Raw genomic sequence first — 21,314 nt, 5'->3', positions numbered from 1 at the left:
AGTGGCGCAATCTCGGCTCGCTGCAACCTCTGCCTCAGCCTCCCAAGTAGCTGGGATTACAGGCATGCTAATTTTTGTATTTTTAGAAGAGATGGGATTTCACCATATTGGCCAGGCTGGTCTCAAACTCCTGACTTCAGGTGATCCACCCACCTCAGCCTTTCAAAGTGTTGGGATTACAGGCGTGAGCCACTGTGCCCGGCTATAAGTGTTCTTTATTTACTCTGGATTAAAATCCCTTATCAAACATATGATTTGTAAATATTTTGTCCCATTTTTGGGTATTTAAAAAATTCTTTAAAATGTTAAAAATCAGGCCAGCTGTGGTGGTGTGTGCCTGTAGTACCAGCTACTTGGGAGGCTGAAGTGAGAGATTAGCCTGAGCCCAGGAGTTTGAGTCCAGACTGGGCAACATAACAAGACCCCTGCTTTTTGGAAATAAATGCAAAAACCATTCTTAGTGCACAGGTCTACAAAAACTGGCCACTGGCTAGATTTGACCCATAGGCTATAGTTTGCTAAGTTCTGGTCTAGATCATGGGTTTTCAATTTATTTTTTAGTGATTTTAGCAAACACCTGTTGTTTTACCTGACTAGGTTCCCCTTTTCCTGGTAAACAAAACAGAACAAAACCTTGCATTTTCTTTTGGGAAGCAGCTTCTCCCCCATTTCATGGTGTCTTGGTGGGACTGTCAATTGATGATTTCTTGTCTTTCTCTGGCCAGAAGTGAACAGCTGAACTAAGATAAGCCATTCTCTCTCCAGGGATAGTAAATGTCTAGCAAAGTAAAGTTGCAAAGGGGACAGGAGCAGTTGAACCTGATTAATATCAGCAGGAGTGGCCTAATGAATCTGTCACTGAGTTCCCACAACTGAGATCCCCAGAGCTGCCCCATTCCTACTTTTTTTTCTGAGACCAAGTAGTCTACTTTTCCCTTCAACTACTCCCATTTCCTTCTAATAGTATATTTCCCCCATTCCCTTTGCTTGTTATCCAGAGTAAATTTCTATTGCTTGTACCTATAAGAAACAGAAATCAGCCCCTTCTCCCAGCAAGACCCTACATTGAGCCCCAATCTATACAAGACGGAAAAGTTGGGTAGCTTTGGTTGAACAGGGGTGGGGGCCCAAATACCTTCCTGCTATGCCCCCCATTGTGATCCCTGAGGCATCTCCATGTTACTGCGGAGCAGTTTGAAAACCTCTGGACAAGTTGCCATGAAGTTATCTTCCAAATCTGGTACATTAAGATTTGATGAGTCTAAGAAGTCAATGACAGACAAGAAATTGGAAGGCAAAATATGTCTTCTGATTAGTCAGGAGCAGTTCTACTAATGGATCTCATAAAAGAGGAAAAGTCAGAAATGCAGAAAGAGACAGGCTGGGTCAGAGGGCTTTTAAGCAAAATGAAGCTGCTGAAGGAGGAAACTATGAACAAGTTAAATTTTAATCTAAAACGAAGCAGGTAAGAATATGAGCTAAGGGTTTCTCTTTAGGGGGCAATAAAGGAAAACACAAGCAATCCAAAAAGTATGTACTCGAGGGAAAAACTACCAAACTAGACCTTAAGTCTACCTGTCTCTTTACTGATTGTTATATAGAAGTATCATCTTTGCCCAGAAATAAAACCTCACATATACAGTCAACTGATGTTGGACAAGGGTGATAAGCCCATTTGACGAAGAAAGAATCATCTCTTCAACAAATGGCACTGGGAAAACTAGATATCCACAGGCAAAAGAATGAAGTTGGACCCTTATCTTTCATCATATACAAAAATTAACTTAGGGTTGAGTGAGCTGGCTCACACCTATAATTCCAGCATTTTGAGACGCCAAGACGGGCACATCAGTTGAGCCCAGGAGTCTGAGACCAGCCTGGGCAACATGGCAATACCCTATCTCAACAAAAAACACAAAAATTAGCCAGGCATGTTGGCGCACTCCTGTAGTCCCAGCTACTCAGGAGGCTGAGGTGAGAGGATTGCTTGAGCCCAGGAGGCAGAGGTTGGAGTGAGCCAAGATTGCACCACTGCATTCCAGCCTGGGTGACAGAGTAAGACCCTGTCTCAAAAAATAAATAAATAAGTAAATAATAAAATAATAATTAAAAAATTAACTTAGATCAAAGACCTCAATTTAATAGCTAAAGCTAAAAATAACTCTTAGAAAAACACATAGGGGAAATCTGCATAACTTTGTTGGTTTCTTTTAAAATGACACCGAGAGCACAGACAGCAGCAATGAATTAAACTTTACCAAAATTATAACATTTGTGCACCGAAAGACTCTATCAAGACAGTAAAAAAATGACCCAGAGATGAGAGAAAGTATTTGTGAATCATCAGATGGGGGTTTAATATCTAGAATATATAAATAATTATAACTCAAAAACAAGAAGACAAGGCTGGACGCAGTGGCTCACGCCTATAATCCCAGAACTTTTTGGGAGGCCAAGGCAGGTTGATCACCTGAGGTCAAGAGTTTGAGACAAGCCTGACCAACATGGCAAAACTCCATCTCTACTAAAAATACAAAAATTAGCTGGGCGTGGTGGCACATGCCTGTAATCCCAGCTACTAGGCGGGCTGAGGCAGGAGGATCGCTTGAACCTGGGAGGCGGAGGTTGCAGTGAGCTGAGATCATGTCACTGCACTCCAGCCTGGGCAATAGAGCAAGACTCCATTAAAAAAAAAAAAGACAAATAGTCCAATTAAAATGTGCAAAGGACTTGAATAGACCTTTCTCAAAAAAAATATGCAAATGGTTATAAGTATATGAAAAGATACTCAACATCATGAGTCATCAGAGAAATGTGAATACAAACCGCAAGGACACAGCACATCACACCCACTAGTATGGCTATAATCAAAAAAAGAGAAAATAATAAGTGTTGGTGAGGGTATGGAGAAATTGTAACCTTCATACGTTGTTGATGGGAAAGTAAAATTGTGCAGCTACTGTGGAAAATAGTTTGGTGGTTCTTCAATGTTAAACATAGAATTACCATATGATCCTGCAATTCCACTGCCAGATATATACCCTCTCCAAAATTGAAAACAACGACTTAAGCAGGTATTGGCATAGCAGTGTTAGTTGCAGCATTATTCACAATAGCCTAAGAATGGGAACAACCTGAGTGCCCACCAAGAGATGAATGAATAAAGAAAATGTGGTATACACATACAATGGAACATTATTCAGCACTAAAAAGGAATAAAGTTTTATTTTATTTTATTTTTGAGACAAGGTCTCTCTCTGTCACCCAGGCTGGAGTGCAGTGGCATGATCTAGGATCACTGCAGCCTCAACCTCCCCGGCTCAGGCCATCTTCCTGCCTCAGCCTCCCAAGTAGCTGAGACCACAGGCACATGCCACCACGTCTGGCTAATTTCTGTATTTTTTTTTTTTTTTTGTAGAGATGGAGTTTCACCATGTTGTCCAGGCTTCCAGGCTTGTCTTGAACTCCTGAGCCCAAGCAATCTGACCGCCTCGGCCTCCCAAAGTGCTGGGATTACAGGGGTGAGCCACCGCACCCAGCCGAAAGTTTTAATATATGCTGCAACATGGATGAGTCTTAAAAACATTAGGCTAAGTGGGCCAGGTGCGGTGGCTCATGCCTGTAATCCCAGCACTTTGGGAGGCCGAGGCGAGTGGATCACGAGGTCAGGTGATTGAGACCATCCTGGTTAACATGGTGAAACCCCGTCTCTACTAAAAATACAAAAAATTAGCCTGCCATGGTGGCGGGCCCCTGTAGTCCCAGCTACTCGGGAGGCTGAGGCAGGAGAATGGCATGAACCTGGGAGGCGGAGGTTGCAGTGAGCCGAGATCAAGCCACTGCACTCCAGCCTGGGCGACAGAGCAAGACTCCATCTCAAAAACAAAACAAAACAAAGCAAAAAAAACAAAAAAAATTAGGCTAAGTGTAATAAGTCAGATATAAAAGGCCACATATTGCATAATTCCACTTATGTGTAATATCTAAAATACTAGAATAGGCAAATTCATAAAGACAGAAATTAGATTACAGATGTCCAGGGGCTAGAGGGAGCAGGGAATGAATTATTGCTTAATGAGTACAGAGCTGCTGTTCGGGATGATAAAAATATTTTGGAAATGATAATGGTAATATTTGCACAACATTGTGAATGCAATTAATGCCACTAAATTTTGCACTTAAAGTGGCTAAAATGGCAACATTTATGCTATGTATTAATATTTTTATCACAATAAAAGAAAATGAAGAAGAGTCCTCTTTAACCCACATGTAGTGAATGTAATGGTGAAGAGGACTTGGGGGGTTAATGAGCAAGTTCCTAGGTCAATTGGATTAAGAATTTCTAAATAAAGAAAAGAGAGGAGCCAGGTGAGGTGACTCATGCCTGTAATCCTAGCACTTTGGGAGGCCGAGGTGGGCAGATCACCTGAGGTCAGGAGTTCAAGACCAGCCTGGGCAATGTGGTGAAACCCCGTCTCTACTAAAAAATACAAAAATTAGCTGGGCATAGTGGCGGGCGCCTGTAATCCCAGCTACTTGGTAGGCTGAGGCAGGAGAATCTCTTGAATCTGGGAGGTGGAGGTTGCAGTGAGCTGAGATAGTGCCATTGCACTCCAGCCTGGGTGAAAAGAGTGAAACGCCATCTCAAAACAAAAAACAGAAAAGAAAGTAAGGTGATGCTGATTATGAGGCATATACATCAGAAAAACAAGAATTCCATCTGCAGAAAGAAAGAACAGAAGACCCATGGCATGTCTGGGACCCCCACTAACCATCAGTCTGGAGGCAGTATTTCCAGTACAACAAACCCAGCATGAGGTCCCTCAAGTGCTCCTAGTCCAGTCTCTGGAGAACTTGCCCTAAGTTCTTTTGACAGAGGGACACTGTAAAACTTAAAAGGTAAAGCTACTGGCCGGGCTCGGTGGCTCACGCCTGTAATCCCAGCACTTTGACAGGTGGGCGGATCACTTGAACTCAGGACTTTGAGACCAGCCTGGGCAACACGGCAAAACGCTGTCTCTACCAAAAATACAAAAATTAGCTGGGAGTGGTGGCACACACCTGTAATCCCAGCTACTCGGGGGGCTGAGGCAGGAGAATCGCTTGAACCTGGGAGGCAGAGGTTGCAGTGAGCCGAGGTTGTGCCACTGCACTCCAGCCTGGGCAATAGAGCAAGACTTTGTTGAAAAAAAAAAAAAAAAGCTACCATTAAACTCAGACAAGACCTGTGAGACCAGACCAGTAAAAGGTGGCAGAAAGCTCTCGAACATCAGTTGGGGAATCCACTCTTATCTGATCTCAGGAGCATCACAAGAAGGCATTGGCAGGACATATCGTGAGACCACAGAACTGCCGAGACACCAAATTTCATGGCCTCCAAAGGGGAATGCGAGCCACTCAGGGTCCATGGGAAAGTGACAAGCCCAGGAGTTGACCTTCCAGATATGAGACTGGGTGGGGCTCAGAGCCATATGCCCTAAGCATGGATTGAGTCTGTATATTAGACAAGCCAGCACCTTTGCCAGTAGGGATGCTGTGAACATGTTTAACACTCAGGTCCTGGACTGTCCCATGGTCTTAGATGCCCTGGACAAAATGAATTACTGTTGGGGAAGCAGGGGATGAGTGCGGTGGCTCACACCTGTAATCCCAGCACTTTGGGAGGCTGTGATGGTTAATACTGAGTGTCAACTTGATTGGATTGAAGGATGCAAAGTATTGATCCTGGGTGTGTCTGGGAGGGTGTTGCCAAAAATAGATTAACACTGGAGTCAGTGGGCTGGGAAAGCCAGACCCATCCTTAATGTGGGTGGGCACCGTCTAATCAGCAGCCAGTGCAGCTAGAATATATAGCAGGCAGAAAAAAAAAAATGTGAAAAGGCTAGACTGGCCTAGCCTCCCAGCCTACATCTTTCTCCCATGCTGAATGCTTCCTGCCCTTGAACATCAGACTCCAAGTTCTTCAGTTTTGGGACTTGGACTGGCTCTCCTTGCGCCTCAGTTTGCAGATGGCCTATTGTGGGACCTTGTGATCATATGAGTTAATACATAATAAACTCCCGTATGTGTGTGTGTGTATGTATATATATATACATATATATGTATATATATGTATATATATATGTATATATGTGTATATATATGTGTATATATGTGTATATATATGTGTGTATATATATGTGTGTATATATGTGTGTATATATGTGTATATATGTGTGTATATATATGTGTATATATATGTGTATATATATGTGTGTGTGTATATATATGTGTGTGTGCATATATATATATATATATATATATATATATATATATATATATATAACCTGTTAGTTTTGTCCCTCTAGAGGACCCTGACTAAAACAGAGGCTGAAGCAGGCAGATCACTTGAGCTCAGGAGTTCAAGACAGGCCTGGGCAACATGGTGAAACCCTGTCCTTACAAAATATACAAAACTTAGCATGTGCCTCTTTTTTTGATTATAGCCATACTAGTCCCAGCTACTGGGGAGGCTAAGGTGGGAGGATCACCTGAGTCCGGGAGGTGGAGGCTGCAGTGAGCCATGATAATGCCACTGCATTCCAGCCTGGGCAACAGAGCAAGACCCTGTCTCAAAATAAAAAAGAGTTACAGTTAAATATTTACTTAAAAATATTCATTTTAATCTGTATCTCGCATGAAACACAAACTGTTACATATGGCTCATGAGACCAAGTGAATCAGTCAGTAGCTATTCGGCTCCCTGCCCCCTCAGTTTCCCCTTCAGCCAGGGTCCACCACTTAGCTATTCACACCTACCTGTGCTGGGCTGTCCACAGCCTGTGACTGGTTCTTGTAATACCAAGGAGTATAACAAACTTTTAGACAAACCTAACATTTGGTCTAAGTTCTCTAGGTCTTCTCATTGGAGTCTTGTGTTTCCTGACCTTCTACTGTGTCCCACCCCTGGTCCCCGCCCATAAAGCTACTTCCCATTTAGCATATTCTTTTCAGTTTGGAGGATGGTTCCCATATGCCCACCTGCTTTCAGTCTCACTGCTCACCCTCACCACCAGGGCTTGTGTAGCCCTTGATTTGGGCCTGCTGGGCTTTGCTCTACTGCCTTATGTACCCATATTGCTCTGCATCTTAGCTCTAATCTACCCACTTGCCTGAGGACCCCAGCTCCAATGTGACGAAGTTTCATCTCTCCCAACCCATCCTATGATCAACAGTTGCCTACTGCCTCAGCTCTGATAAAAGATACCTTCTGATTTCTAATGGAAATGAAATCAAACTGTAAGCTCAGTCCTTTCAAGTAGAAAATAGATCGCTTAAAGGTTGTTCCAGGAAGCTTAAACTTATAAAATGATCATGAACATCCCCAGAATACATTTTATGCCCAGTTACTTTTGGAGCTAAATGGGGTCGCAAAATGTTCACTGACAACAGTAATGACTTATCCCAATAGACAGATTCAACCCATGCTTAGGGTTCCTGCAAAGCACAGACACCCCCTTTGCTTTGAAAGCACCCTGAAAAAGTAGTTGAAAGCACTTCCGATTTGGTTGCTCAAAAATACAATTGAGGCAGGGCACGGTGGCTCACACCTTTAATCCCAGCACTTTGGAAGGCCAAAGCAGGTGGATCACCTGAGGTCAGGAATTTAAGACCAGCCTGGCCAACATGGTGAAATGCTGTCTCTACTAAAAATACAAAAATTAGCCAGGTGTGGTGAAAGGCTTCTGTAATCCCAGCTACTTGGGAGGCTGAGGCAGGAGAATCCTTTGAACCTGACAGGTGGAGGTTGCAGTGAGCTGAGATTGCACCACTGCACCACAGCATGGGTGACAGATTGAAACTCTGTCTCAAAAAAAAAAAAAAAAAGGCTCTCCCTCTCCCTCTCCCCCTCCCCCTCCCCCTCTCCCTCTTTGCACAGTCTCCCTCTGATGCCCAGCCCAGGCTGGACTGTACTGCCACCATCTTGACTCACTGCAACCTCCCTGCCTGATTCTCCTGCCTCAGCCTGCCGAGTGCCTGGGATTGCAGGCGCGCACCGCCACGCCTGACTGCTTTTCGTATTTTTTGGTGGAGACGGGGTTTCACCATGTTGGCCGGGCTGGTCTCCAGCTCCTGACCGAGAGTGATCTGCCAGCCTTGGCCTCCGGAGGTGCCGGGATTGCAGACGGAGTCTCGCTCACTCAGTGCTCAATGTTGCCCAGGCTGGAGTGCAGTGGCGTGATCTCGGCTCGCTACAACCTGCACCTCCCAGCTGCTTGCCTTGGCCTCCCAAAGTGCCGAGATTGCAGCCTCTGCCCAGCCGCCACCCCATCTAGGAAGTGAGGAACGTCTCTGCCTGGCCGCCCATCATCTGGGATGTGAGGAGTCCCTCTGCCCGGCCGCCCAGTCTGGGAAGTGAGGAGCGCCTCTTCCCGGCCGTCATCCCATCTAGGAAGTTAGGAGCGTCTCTGCCCGGCCTCCCATCATCTGAGATGTGGGGAGCACCTCTGTCCCGCCGCCCCGTCTGAGATGTGAAGAGCGCCTCTGCCTGGCCACGACCCCGTCTGGGAACTGAGGAGTGTCTCTGCCCCGCCGCCACCCCGTCTGGGAGGTGAGGAGCGTCTCTGACGGGCTGCCCCCTCTGAGAAGTGAGGAGCCCCTCCGCCCAGCAGCCGCCCCGTCTGGGAAGTGAGGAGCGTCTCCGCCTGGCAGCCGCCCCGTCCGGGAGGTGGGGTGCAGCCCCCGCCCGGCCAGCCGCCCCTCTGGGAGGAGGGGGGCAGCCCCCGCCCGGCCAGCCACCCCGTCTGGGAGGTGGGGGGCAGCCCCCATCCGGCCGCTGCCCCGTCTGGGAGGTGGGGGTCGCCTCTGCCCGGCCGCCCTGTATGGGAAGTGAGGAGCCCCTCTGCCCGGCCGCCACCCCATCTGGGAGGTGTACCCAACAGCTCATTGAGAACGGGCCATGATGACAATGGCGGTTTTGTCCAATAGAAAAGGGAGAAATGTGGGGAAAAGAAAGAGAGATCAGATTGTTACTGTGCCTGTGTGGAAAGAAGTAGACATAGGAGACTCCATTTTGTTCTGTACTAAGAAAAATTCTGCCTTGGGATGCTGTTAATCTATAACCTTACCCCCAACCCCGTGCTCTCTGAAACACGTGCTGTGTCCACTAAGGGTTAAATGGATTAAGGGCGGTGCAAGATGTGCTTTGTTAAACAGATGCTTGAAGGCAGCATGCTCGTTAAGAGTCATCACCACTCCCTAATCTCAAGTACCCAGGGACACAATCACTGCGGAAGGCAGCAGGGCCCTCTGCCTAGGAAAACCAGAGACCTTTGTTCACATGTTTATCTGCTGACCTTCCCTCCACTATTGTCCTATGACTCTGCCAAATCCCCCTCTCCGAGAAACACCCAAGAATGATCAATAAATACTAAAAAAATTTAAAAAAAAAAAATGAAGCAATCATTATGGGAAAACCAGGAATTTGTTGCACTTATTTTCAGTTTAATGTTGCTTTTAGTTGATTTACACAGACTGTCAGGAGACATCATAATCTCCTCCATATCTGGGGTCTCTGAAGGTTTTTATAAGATACTGGATGGCCACTTACAGAGCCCTATGGATTTCCCATAGTCTTTTTGGAGGCCACTTAGACAATGGGGACAGGGGAGAAAAAAACTGAGTTCAAAAATGGGTGAGGTCCAGGTTGGGACATTTGCTTTAGGCCTTCTCTTGGGTAACATGGCTGAATCATTTAAATTCAAAGCTAAAGCTAAGGCTAAGACTAACAGACATCCAGGTTCAGGTTTCAGCGAGTCACAGACAGGCAACTTCAGTTCAAAGAAAAGGCATTTGGCTCTATTTTTTTTCTTTCTATAAAGAGCTCTTATGAAGAGAAAGTTAATTTCTGTGACTCATAAACAGAAGATTTCCAAAGCTCCATAAGGTTTCTATGCAATTAGGTCAGGATAACTTGATGAGAAAATAAATAATTCCATGTTTCCTACAAGTGTATCCATGTACATAATGTGCACTCCGTAAGAGCAGGGTTCAGGAACAGTGCTGGTTGGCAAGGAAAGAAGAGCGCTCATTCTGATTAATAACTAGAGCATCTCCATGTGTACCTGGGCACCCAAACTAGACTTTGTCGGGGATTGGCTGCTGGCCACATGGCAAGAGCATTTGTGATATTGCCACACACCCAGGAAACAGCAGCTCCTTCTCCAATCCATAGGCACCAAGTTGGGCTGCTAAAAATATATGGAGTTAAGCAATCTGGAAGTTTCTGGGTATGGAAAAACTGAGAGACCCTTTGCATTAGGAATAGCAAAGAGCAGATAATGCCCTCTGGGCCCTCACAACATCAGGATAGAAAATGGAGAATCAGAAAGAAACACTCAGGCAAACATCCAAGAAAGGCTCCAGTATTTACACACTGTTTTACTTGACTTCTACATGTTGCTACAGCATCACAGGGGAAGAAATCCTTTCTGCAAACATGAGAAATGTGACCTCCAAAGAAGATGTTAATTGTACACATTGGTTCAAAGAACACTCTAATTGCAGCATCCCCGGTACTTTCTTCTTATAAGTTGTTTCTGAAGATGATGCCAATAGACAGTGATCCTGAAAGCTCTGGGGTGACTGCACCCAGTCTCCACTCAGCTCAGGAGTTCAGCCTGCTCCTTATCTCTGCTGCTACTCTCCTAGGACTTCTAAGGAAAAGTACATGAGAGGCACCCAGAGTTGCCTAACTCTGGGTGCCCAAAGAAAGACTAGCACAGAGAGACTAGGAACTGAGGAAGACAGGACAGCAAAGGGAGGAGGAAGCATAGCTTTATCCACTAAGGATGGATCCCACACCCAAGTCCTACCCCAGGCCTGAGAACAGAGGTATAGGAAGAGAAGTCCAAGCCGTCTAGGGCTCTGCCTCCACATAGCCACCTGAGCCTCTACCATTAATCAATCAAAGGTCCACTCAGGCCTCTCCTCTGAATTCCAAGCTCATCTAATCAATGTTTCCATACAAATATCAGATAAGGTCCTGAAACATAATGCATCAAAAACCAAACTTTTTTCCATTAAGAGACAGAGTCTCACTATGTTGCACAGGCTGGTCTCAAACTCCTGGGCTCAAGCAGTCCTACCACCTCAGCCTCCCAAAGTGCTTGGATTACAGGTGTGAACCACTGTGCCCGGGCTAAAAACCAAATTCTTGACTTTTGTCTACCTCCTTCCCTAACCCCATCCACCATCTCCTCAATCACTCTTAATGTGACTCTATTCTTCCACTTGTATAGATCAAAGACATGGGCTCATCCTGGACTCCTAATTTTCTCTCAAATCTTACATTCAATCATCAGCAAATACTGTTGGTTCCATTTTCTTTTCTTTTCTTTTCTTTTTTTTTTTTTTTTTTGAGATGGAGTCTCATTCTGCTGCCCAGGCTGGAGTGCAGTGGCACAATCTCGGCTCACTGCAAGCTCTGCTCCCCGGGTTCAAGTGATTCTCCTTCCTCAGCCTCCCAAGTAGCTGGGATTACAGGTGCCTGCCACCGCACCTGGCTAATTTTTGTATTTTTAGTAGAGACAGGGTTTCACCATCTTGGCCAGGCCGGTCTTGAACTCCTGACCTCGTGATCCACCTGCCTCGGCTTCCCAAAGTGCTAGGATTACAGCTGTGAGCCACCACACCCAGCCGGTTCCACTTTCAAATGATCTCCAGAATCTGACTACTTCTCATCTCCTCCCCCTCTACCACCCTGGCCTAAGCCATCATCAGCTCTAGCCTGCATTATGGCACTAGCGCGCTCTGAGCTTCCACCTTTATTCTCGTACACTCTATTCTCCATGCAGCAGCCAGCCCGATCCATGTGAATGGTAGAGCAGGGCATGTCACTGTTCTGCTCAGCACCTTCTTATGTCTTCTCATTCCATTCAGTCAAAGCCAAAGTCCTTACCATGGTCAACAACCTCCCCCGCCCCAATCTGACCTCCCATAGTGCCATCTTATACTGCTTTCCACCTCACCCATTACATTTCAGCCACAACTTCCATATTATTCCTCAAAAATGAGGCCAGGTGTGGTGGTGCCCACCTGTAGTCCCAGCTACTTGGGAGGCTGAGGCAGGAGAATAGATTGAACCCAGGAGATAGAAGTTGCAGTGAGCTGAGATTAAGCCACTGCACTCCAATCTGGGCAACATAGCGAGACACTGTTTCAAAAAAAAAAAAATTGCCTAGCACACTTACTTTAGGGCCTTCGCTCAGGCTGTTTTCTCTTCCTGGAATGCTCTTCCCCACTCCAGATCTCCTAGGCTGACCCCTTCTCCTCCTTCTGGTCTTCATTCAAATAGTGCCTTGTGTAAATGACTCCCTGACTCCCCTAATTAAATTTGCAACCCTTTCCCCAAGTCTCCCTTTCTCTTCTCCCTGCTTCATTTTTCTCCATAGTGATGATAATTTATCATTTCGTTAGTTTATTATCTGCCAGAATGTAAGCTTCATGAGGACAGAGGTTGTTACATGTTTACTGTGTTATCATCTAGCACAGAGTTTGGCACAGAGGAGTCACTCAGTATTAGTTGAATGAATGATAGAACCTAGCCTCCTTCTCCCTCCTCTTCCCTGCTTGCATCCAGCTCCTCCTTGGTAAAGCTTTTATTCCTCCGGTCTGTTTGGGCCTTGAGACGGGAAAAGTAAGGCTTTCTTCTCTGCAAAAAAATATTTCTGGCCACATGAAATAAGGGAAGGGAAACCCATCTTTCCCCCTGAAATACTCCTCATTATCTTCCTGCAAAGCCAGCCCTGACAAGAAACTTGGGGTGGGATGGTCACCATTATTTAGGACAAATCATACCTGGGAAGGGCTGAGATGAGCAACTTCTGGGACTCCATTCAGAGGGTTCTAGGTTTGGGAAAGCCAGCTCTGAATTCCCACACCATTTTCCCACTCCCAAATCTCCCTCACTGCCTATTGCCATGAGTCTGCAAATTCTCTTAGAGAATGATCCTTCTCTGTTTTGTTCACTGCTGTGTCCCTAGTGCTTAGAGCACTGCTTAGAACATAGTAGATGCTCGCCGGACATGGTGGCTCACGCTTGTAATCCCAGCACTTTGGGAGGCCTAGGCGGGCGGATCACAAGGTCAGGAGATCAAGACCATCCTGGCTAACACAGTGAAACCCCATCTGTACTACAAATACAAAAAAATAGCCAGAAGTGGTGGTGGGCGCCTGTAGTCCCAGCTACTCGGGAGTCTGAGGCAGGAGAATGGCATGAACCCAGGAGGCGGAGCTTGCAGTGAGCCGAGATCACGCCACTGCAGTCCAGCCTGGGCGACAAAGCGAGACTCCATCTCAAAAAAAAAAAGAAAAAAAAAGAACATAGTAGATGCTCAGTAAATATTTCTTGGATGGATGAATGAATAAATGAATGAATGAACTGTGAAATGACCAAGTATATAGGGGTTAACTCGCTACCTGCCTGCCACCTAGTCACAGCTCTTCCTACCCTTTTCTCTCCCATCCTGTAGGTAATCTGTGCCTTGGCTCCCTTAATTCTCTTCTGCTTGTGTTCTGCCTTGTACTACACCATTTCCATGTCTCCTTCCTATTCTTAGTCCCCGCCACAATCCCTGCCTGGACTTCCAACACAGTTGGCAGTGGCCTTGAGATATCTTTCCTTGCTCTTTCTGTAAGTGGGACAGATCTTGCTTCCTTGAGTGCCTACTATGGGCCAGGTGCCCTACTGAGTGCATTAAACTCATTTTCTTTAATCCATAGAACAACGATGGATAGATGTCTCTAAACAACATCAGCTCCCTTCCAAATGACAGAGGATCTGTGCCTGCTCTCTGATTGGGCCTCATCCTTCAGGACAAAGGAAGACATGCTTTCTCTGCCCTTTGCACAATGAATGTTGACTTAGCCCACCGTCAACACAATCCCACTTAGTGCCTTCAAGAGAAGTCTCTCAGAGTCCCATTCACTCTACTCAGGGTAAGGCCCAAGTACTGACTTCCCAGGATGCCTTGCGCTGAGCACACCTGAATGATGACCCACAGAAGAACTGAGGCCTGGGTTTCAGCTGCCAATTGTAGCAAATTTCTCCAGAACCCAAACTCTCACCTTGCCCTCTGACAATCAGGCCCAAGAGACCTACATCATTGTACAGTGCATGGTCTGTATATTTTGTCTCAAAGCAAGCATTTAAAAATCCTCGCCTGGGAATGGAGTGAAAAACATTTAAGGAAATATTCAAAACATGCATCTCTGTTCCTCAGTGAGAACCAATGCTGAGGATGTGACGTTTATAGGACATGTCAGTAGAAAAGATTACTTTTCTTAAAATACATTTGTTAAATGATAGGTCAAACAGCAAACGGATGGGAACCTACAACTGGGAGACATCACAGGAAGAGGGAAATATGATTTTTATTATAAACATATGCATTTTATTATTTCTCCCAGTGAGGATCAGGATTGGGAATCTGCAGCTGTGAAAGGGCAAAAAGAGAGCAGTATTTTTAGACCCGTCACTTTAAAATATACCTTCTCCTGCTTTGCTGCAGCACTTCTCTAAACAAGGCCCTTTTGGAGCCTGAACATTGCGAGAAGGAATACACATAAAACAAACGGCTGGGAGGCAGTTCCTCTTGCCCTCAAAAACACCGTCTAAAATAGAGCTTGGTTTATCACCACCCCCACCCAGGCCCAGCTCAATTCCCAGGCTCAGGCCGTTGGGCCACTGTCCTCCCCATTTTGAACCATGGCAATCATCAGTGTCTCCCCCATCTCCGGCAATTCCAGTCCTCCCTGGCACTAGATCCTGTTGGTTCTTTCTCAGGAAGTCTCTTTGAATGAGCCCAAACATGAGAAGCTACTGCTTCGTGGGGCCTCCTAGGTGCCTTAGACACACTTCCTTCCAGGTCACTTTTACCTTGTTAAACTTGTGGCTAGCTTCTCTCACCTTGCTTTAGCTCTGGGGATCCAGTGGCTTCCCTAGGAGGCAAGCAAGAGGGTTAGCCCCAGTTTAGAGGGAAGGAAACAGAGGCTTCTTGCTCAAGGTTACACAGCTCATAAGTGGTAGGTACATGGGATGGTGGAGGGAATTTGAATCCAGGTGTGTCTGGTTCCAAAGCCCTTGCTTGTGCCATAGGCTGTGCTGGTTCTCCATTCTCCCAGCCCTAGCCTTGGCCAAGCACTGACCACTGTGGGTCTGCATGGCTGCCAAACCCTCCACTCAACTCCTCCAAGTCTTGCACATAAAGCCACAGGCATCTGCCTAAAAGGCTTCTTTCTTTACATCCCTGTCGTTCTGCAGGGTCTTCTGTATTGCTTGGGGATCACATTCCAAAGTCCTCATCCTGCCATATAAAACCCTCCCTGACCCACTCTTATCTCCAACTTTTCTCCAACAATTCCCCTCTCACTTCACCCTCTTTGACCTGGCCAGGCCACAGAGTCTGGCCCACAATGGTCATGCTCATTCCTTCCCTGCCATCTTTGTTTGTGCTGTAATCGTCTGCCTGGAATGCCTTTTACTCTCTTTATCGCCTACCCAAACCTTCACAAATGACTCCAAGAAGATGAGAGCCCTCTCGCACCATATAATCCACTGCTGGGGCCTGTGCAGTGTTACAACATCCTTCTAGTTGTGTTGTATGTCTCTCTTCTCTCCCCAACAGACTGGTGTACTACTTTTCCTCGTGTCTGGCACCACATTGGGCACAGAATGGGTGCCCAGTATTTTCTGGCCTGTCTTGGCTTGATTCGATAAAGTGCCATGTTAAAAAGGGTATCTCCAAGGAGGAGGGTTTATGGGAAGGGTTGTGACCTGTATGAAAGCAACTCCTTTGTTTGCAGTCAGAGTTGGCTATTAGAGAACTGAAAGCACTGGATCAGGCCTTTGTTTTTCTTTTCTTTTCTTTTCTTTTCCTTTTTTTGAGACAGGGTCTCGCTCTGTCACCCAGGCTGGAGTGCAGTGGCGCGATCTCAGCCCACTGCAACCTCCACCTCCCAGGTTCAAGCGATTCTCGTGCCTCAGCCTCCTGAGTAGCTGGGATTACAGGCACGTGCCACCATGCCTGGCTCATTTTTGTATTTTTAGTAGAGACGGGGTTTCACCATGTTGGCCAGGCTGGTCTTGAACTCCTGGCCTGAAGTGATCCACTTGTCTCGACCTCCCAAAATGCTAGGATTACAGGCGTGAGCCACCATGCCTGGCCTCAACCCTTTCAATCAAGTGATTTGGTCTGTTTGGTCCCTTAAGTCAAGCAGTGGCTTCTTCCCTGTGGCATCCAGAACCAAATCCTGGAGCAAGTGGGAGAGACAGGCACTTTATTAATGGCATGTCATCGCCTGCATGGGACTGCTCTGCCAGCAAGAATGCAATTTCTCCAGCCACTTTGCAAATGACCAAATGATGGGTTTACTCAATCTTTCATGCTGCCAGGCTCAACATTTTCATTTACTTCTTTCATTACCCTTGGCATGGTTTCCACACTGGGGAAGGCAGAACTCTCCCAGGCTCACATCTCCCTAGGGGCTCTAAAAAATACTTTGCCTTAAAATTAAGATCTTTGGTTCCTAAGAATCTCTACCCTTACCCCTGCCCACCCACCCAGGGCACTGGCAGGGGTCTCAGGCCTGTGGAGAACATTGAAGTCCACATTCACATTTTGGTCCTTGTTTTTCAACCATTTCCTAGTGAAATACTATCATTTGGAGAAACAATACTGTCAGGAAGTCATTGCAGGCAAAAATCAAATCCACAGCACTCCACACAAATAACAAACAGCCTGCAAAGCCCTTCAGTGGGACTCCAAGAACTGCCATTTGGAAGGGAGGTCAGGAAGTGGAGCGTAAACATCTGGTGTTCTAAAGCACTGGCCTGGGGGCTGTGTGCAGATGTGAGAAGCCATGGGCTCCATGGTTTGGCCTCTGAGTACCTTCTCTTTACTTTTTCTCAGGACAGATTTTTGGCCACCAGGGCACTGAGTCACCCAGACCTCAATTAACACTGGAAATGCTACTCAAACAGATGGACTATTTATCAAGGTGATGGTCCATTTTCACTGACTACTTCTAACATTTCTTTTTAAATTAGCCAACTTGCTAATTGGCTTAGCATTTCTTGGCATAATTGGTGCTAGAAGGTCTTTGGCTCTTTGGAAGGTCTTTTCTTTAAGTCATTTTTCAATTCACGCTGGCTCCATGGGCATTTTGCAAGAATGGATTAACTTGGTACAGTCGACACCTTTTTTTCATGAAACTAGTGTGAAAACAAGCACTTTGGCTCCTGGAGTGTCTCAAAAAGAAGATGATGTTAACAATAGTAGATTTTCTCAAAACACCTTTCATTGAAAGGCCTTGGCTTGTTTTACAAAAGTTAACTACTTACATCTCCCAACACACCTGCATCCTAAATCAGAGCCATCCAGATAGCTCTCCCTGGATGAAAGGTAGTCCCACGTAGAGTCAAATTCCCAAGTGGAATCTGTAATTGCTGGAGTTGCAAGTTGATGGACAGTTTTTGGTTAACATCCAAAATGTTGCTAACACTGTAATGGGATCTTCACTGGGGGTCCCATTGGATCACAACCTCCCCCTTTCCCCCATCTAATTGGAAAGATGATGCTTCTAGGCCTGTGTGTCTCAAGTGTAATCTATGGTCAATAAGGTACCATCACTTTTTCACTGGCTGGGTTAACATACAAAACAGGACGCTGACCTGATGGCTGAGTGAGGATATTGGCCAGCACAAAAAGCAGATAGAAGGTAGAAATGAAGGCTGACGGAAATCATCCTGACTCAGCTGCTAAAATTTCCCCAGATGTTAACTAACAGAACTGGGAGTTCTACTCTACCATACTGCCAGCAGAAAGGAAGTGGCTGGATCCCAAGAGCTAAAGCAAGCTGAGAGGCTGGGTGCGGCAGCTCACTCCTGTAATCCCAGCATTTTGGGAGGCCAAGGTAAGAAGATCACTTGAGCCCAGGAGGTCGAGACCAGCCTGGGAAACATAGGAAGACCCCCATCTTTACAAAAAAAAAAAAAAATTGGCAGTGTTGTGCACCTGTGGTCCCAGCTACTTGGAAGGCTGAGGTGGGAGGATCACTTGAGCCCGGGTGATCAAGGCTGCAGTGAGCTATGATCATGCCACTGCACTCCAGCCTGGGAGACAGGGCAAGACCCTATCTCAAAAATTAATTAATTAATTAAGCAAACTGACAGAAGCCAGCCACAAATATAAGAAGATAAAAGTGACCAGAGGAGAGGCAAATGAGAAACCTAGCTGAAGGACATCCATACCTCACATGGCCTCATTCCCTCTTCCCATCATTTAATTATTTATTTTATTTTATTTATTTTATTTTATTTTATTTTATTTTATTTTTTATTTTCTTTTATTTTATTTTTGAGACGAAGTCTTGCTCTGTCGCCCAGACTGGAGTGCAGTGGCACAATCTCAGCTCACTGCAACCTCTGCCTCCTGGGTTCAAGCAATTCTCCTGCCCCAGCCTTCTGAGTAGCTGGGATTACAGGCATGCACCACCATTCCTTGCTAATTTTTGTATTTTTAGTACAGACGAAGTTTTACCATGTTGGCCAGGCTGGTCTTGAACCCCTGACCTCAAGTGATCTGCCTGCCTCAGCCACCCAAAGTGCTGGGATTATAGGCATGAGCCACCGTACCCAGCCCCATCATTCAATTTAATAATACACTGGGAATTCTCTGAGTCCACTTTACTCTCCACCTAAAGGTGCTTTCCCTGTCACCCCTTTAACAAAATTGTAAGGCTAGGAAGTTCAGCATGAAGTGAATTCCTAAAATGCTGGCCCAACAGGAGTTGCTAGATTTGCTTGCTTATTTGTTTATTTGTTTGTTTTTACCATGGATTTCTCTCCCAGTAGGAATCTTGACTTACTTGGTAGCTGACCTCAGTAATGCCTTCAATGCTGCTCTGCAATTTTTTTTTTTTGTCCCTAGTCTATGCCTCCCATTAACCACAGTGACTAATCCAAGCTTTACTCTTCTTCAAGTCCCCAGCCCCACCTCTGTCTTCCTCACTGTTAGCAGATTGGCTTGTCCTTGCAGGGAAAACACATGCCATCCAGTGTGAACTTTTTCCTTCCTTTCCCCCGAGTATCAGCAAGGAGGGTCCCTCTTCAGCTCCAGAGTCTTGATGTCAATCCTTTCCTCTTCCTGGGACTTTGTTACAATCACCCATCGTGTTTACCTCCTGTGTCTTCAAGCTTTCCCTCTCTGCTTGCTTTCTACCTCAGCCTATAATTATGCTGAAGCCTCAATTTGGGAAAGGTCAGCTTTTTCCACATGCCCTTTATTTTTATTTATTTATTTTTTTGAGACTGTGTCTCACTCTGTCACCCAGGCTGGAGTGCAGTGGCGCAATCTCGGCTTGCTGCAACCTCTACTTCCTGGGTTCAAGCGATCCTCTCACCTCAGCCTCCCAAGTAGCTGGGATTACAGGTGTGAACCACCAACGCCTGGCTAATTTTTGTAGAGGTGGGTTTTCGCCATGTTGGCCAGGCTGGTCTCGAATCCCTGAGCTCAAAGCGATCCACCCACCTCAGCCTCCCAAAGTATTGGGATTTCAGATTTGAGCCCCTGCACCCAGCCTCCACATGCCCTTTAAATGAGGGGTTCCACAGGGTTCTAGCCTAAGCTTGCTCACAATATCCTTATTGATTTTCCTCCACTCCCACTTTTCAAATGTCTCCAACACACCAAATGGCCCTCAAGTATTATGAGCTCCAGACCTATCTTGCCAAATGTCTACTGATGATAGCTCCACCTAGATATCCCACAGGCCCTTCAAATTCAGGCTGCCCAACTTGAAGACATCTTTCCCACCTTCCACTCTCACCCTGTTTCTTTATCTGTTTTCCCTCTCTCAACTGCTGACACCAGCATCCATCCAGGCACGTGAGTCTAAAACCTGGGCGTTATCTTTAATACCTCTCTGCTTTTCCACATTTCACTGGATGCCTAGACTTGTCTATTCTATGCCCTCAATATCACCATCTGCCAAGTCTACTCTCTCTCTACATTTTAGTAGCCATTTGGTTATGTCAAGTCTACCTGCTTAACAACTCCAGTAGCTTTGTTCTATATTCACCTCCCAGTTGCACTATTTTAACAGTCACCTAAGTGGCCTCCTTGCTTCCTATAGATCCCTCCAATTTGTGTTCTATACTGTAGCCAGAGCAAGCTACTCCTTTCCCTGGACTAACCTAACATTATCTTCCCTGTACTATAAGTCATGACTTATAATAGCACATATTATAAGTTATAAACATCTGTTGTTTATATGTAAATGAGTCCCCCCACCCCCAGGTTGTGAGCTACCTGAGGAAAGGCTTGCTCTTTAATTTGACTCACCTTTAATTCAGAGTAAATGAATGTGTACAATTCTGTTTGGTTACATCTGGTGGAAGGACAGCCATAGACACTGTTGCCATACCTACCAGAATGGCTAAAATTTTCAAAGCAGACAATACCAATTGTTGGAATAAATGAAATATCTTCCATTGCTAAGCAGAGGATAAATTGTTACAAACACATTGGAAAACTACTTAGCAGTTGTATATATCCCATGGACAAGAAAGTTCACTCCTAGGTATATTGCCAACATAAATATATACACATTTGTACCAAAAAGATATATAAAAAAAGTTCTTATAGTACTATGAATAACAGTTTTCAACTAGAAAAGACTCAAATGACTATTGCCAACAGGATGAATGCTATATACCACTGAGGAGGAAAGAACAATTTCTATAAAAAAAAAATAGAAAAATCTCACAAATATAATGTTAAATGAAAGAAGCCAGACACAAAAGAATATACACTATAGGATTCCATTCATATATGGTTTAAAGATGGGCAAAATTAATCTATGGTGTTAGCAAAGAAGGGAACAACAGACACTGGAGTCTACTTGAGAGTGGAGGGTGGGAATAGGGAGAAGAGCAGAAAAAAAATAACTATTGGGTACTAGGCTTAGTACCTGGGTGATGAAATAATCTGTACACCAAACCCCTGTGACATGAGTTTACCTATATAACAAACCTGCACATGTACCCCAGAACCTAGAATAAAAGTTAAAAAAATTAAAAATAAAAGACAAACCTCAGCAAAAAAAAAAAAGGTTAGAAAATTCTATGATGTTACATGTCAGGTTAGTGACCACCTTTGGAGGGGAGTAAGTGACTGACAGGGGAAATTATGGGAACTGCTGGGATGCCGGTAGTGTTCTGTTTCTTTATCTAGGTGATAGCTACAAAGGTGTATTCGGATGTGAAAATTCATCAA

The sequence above is a fragment of the Gorilla gorilla genome, chromosome X (genome assembly GCF_029281585.2).
Source record: "Gorilla gorilla gorilla isolate KB3781 chromosome X, NHGRI_mGorGor1-v2.1_pri, whole genome shotgun sequence".
NCBI classification, from domain to species: domain Eukaryota; kingdom Metazoa; phylum Chordata; class Mammalia; order Primates; family Hominidae; genus Gorilla; species Gorilla gorilla.
The sequence above is the reverse complement of the archived record's forward strand: the minus strand, read 5'-3'. Positions refer to the sequence as shown.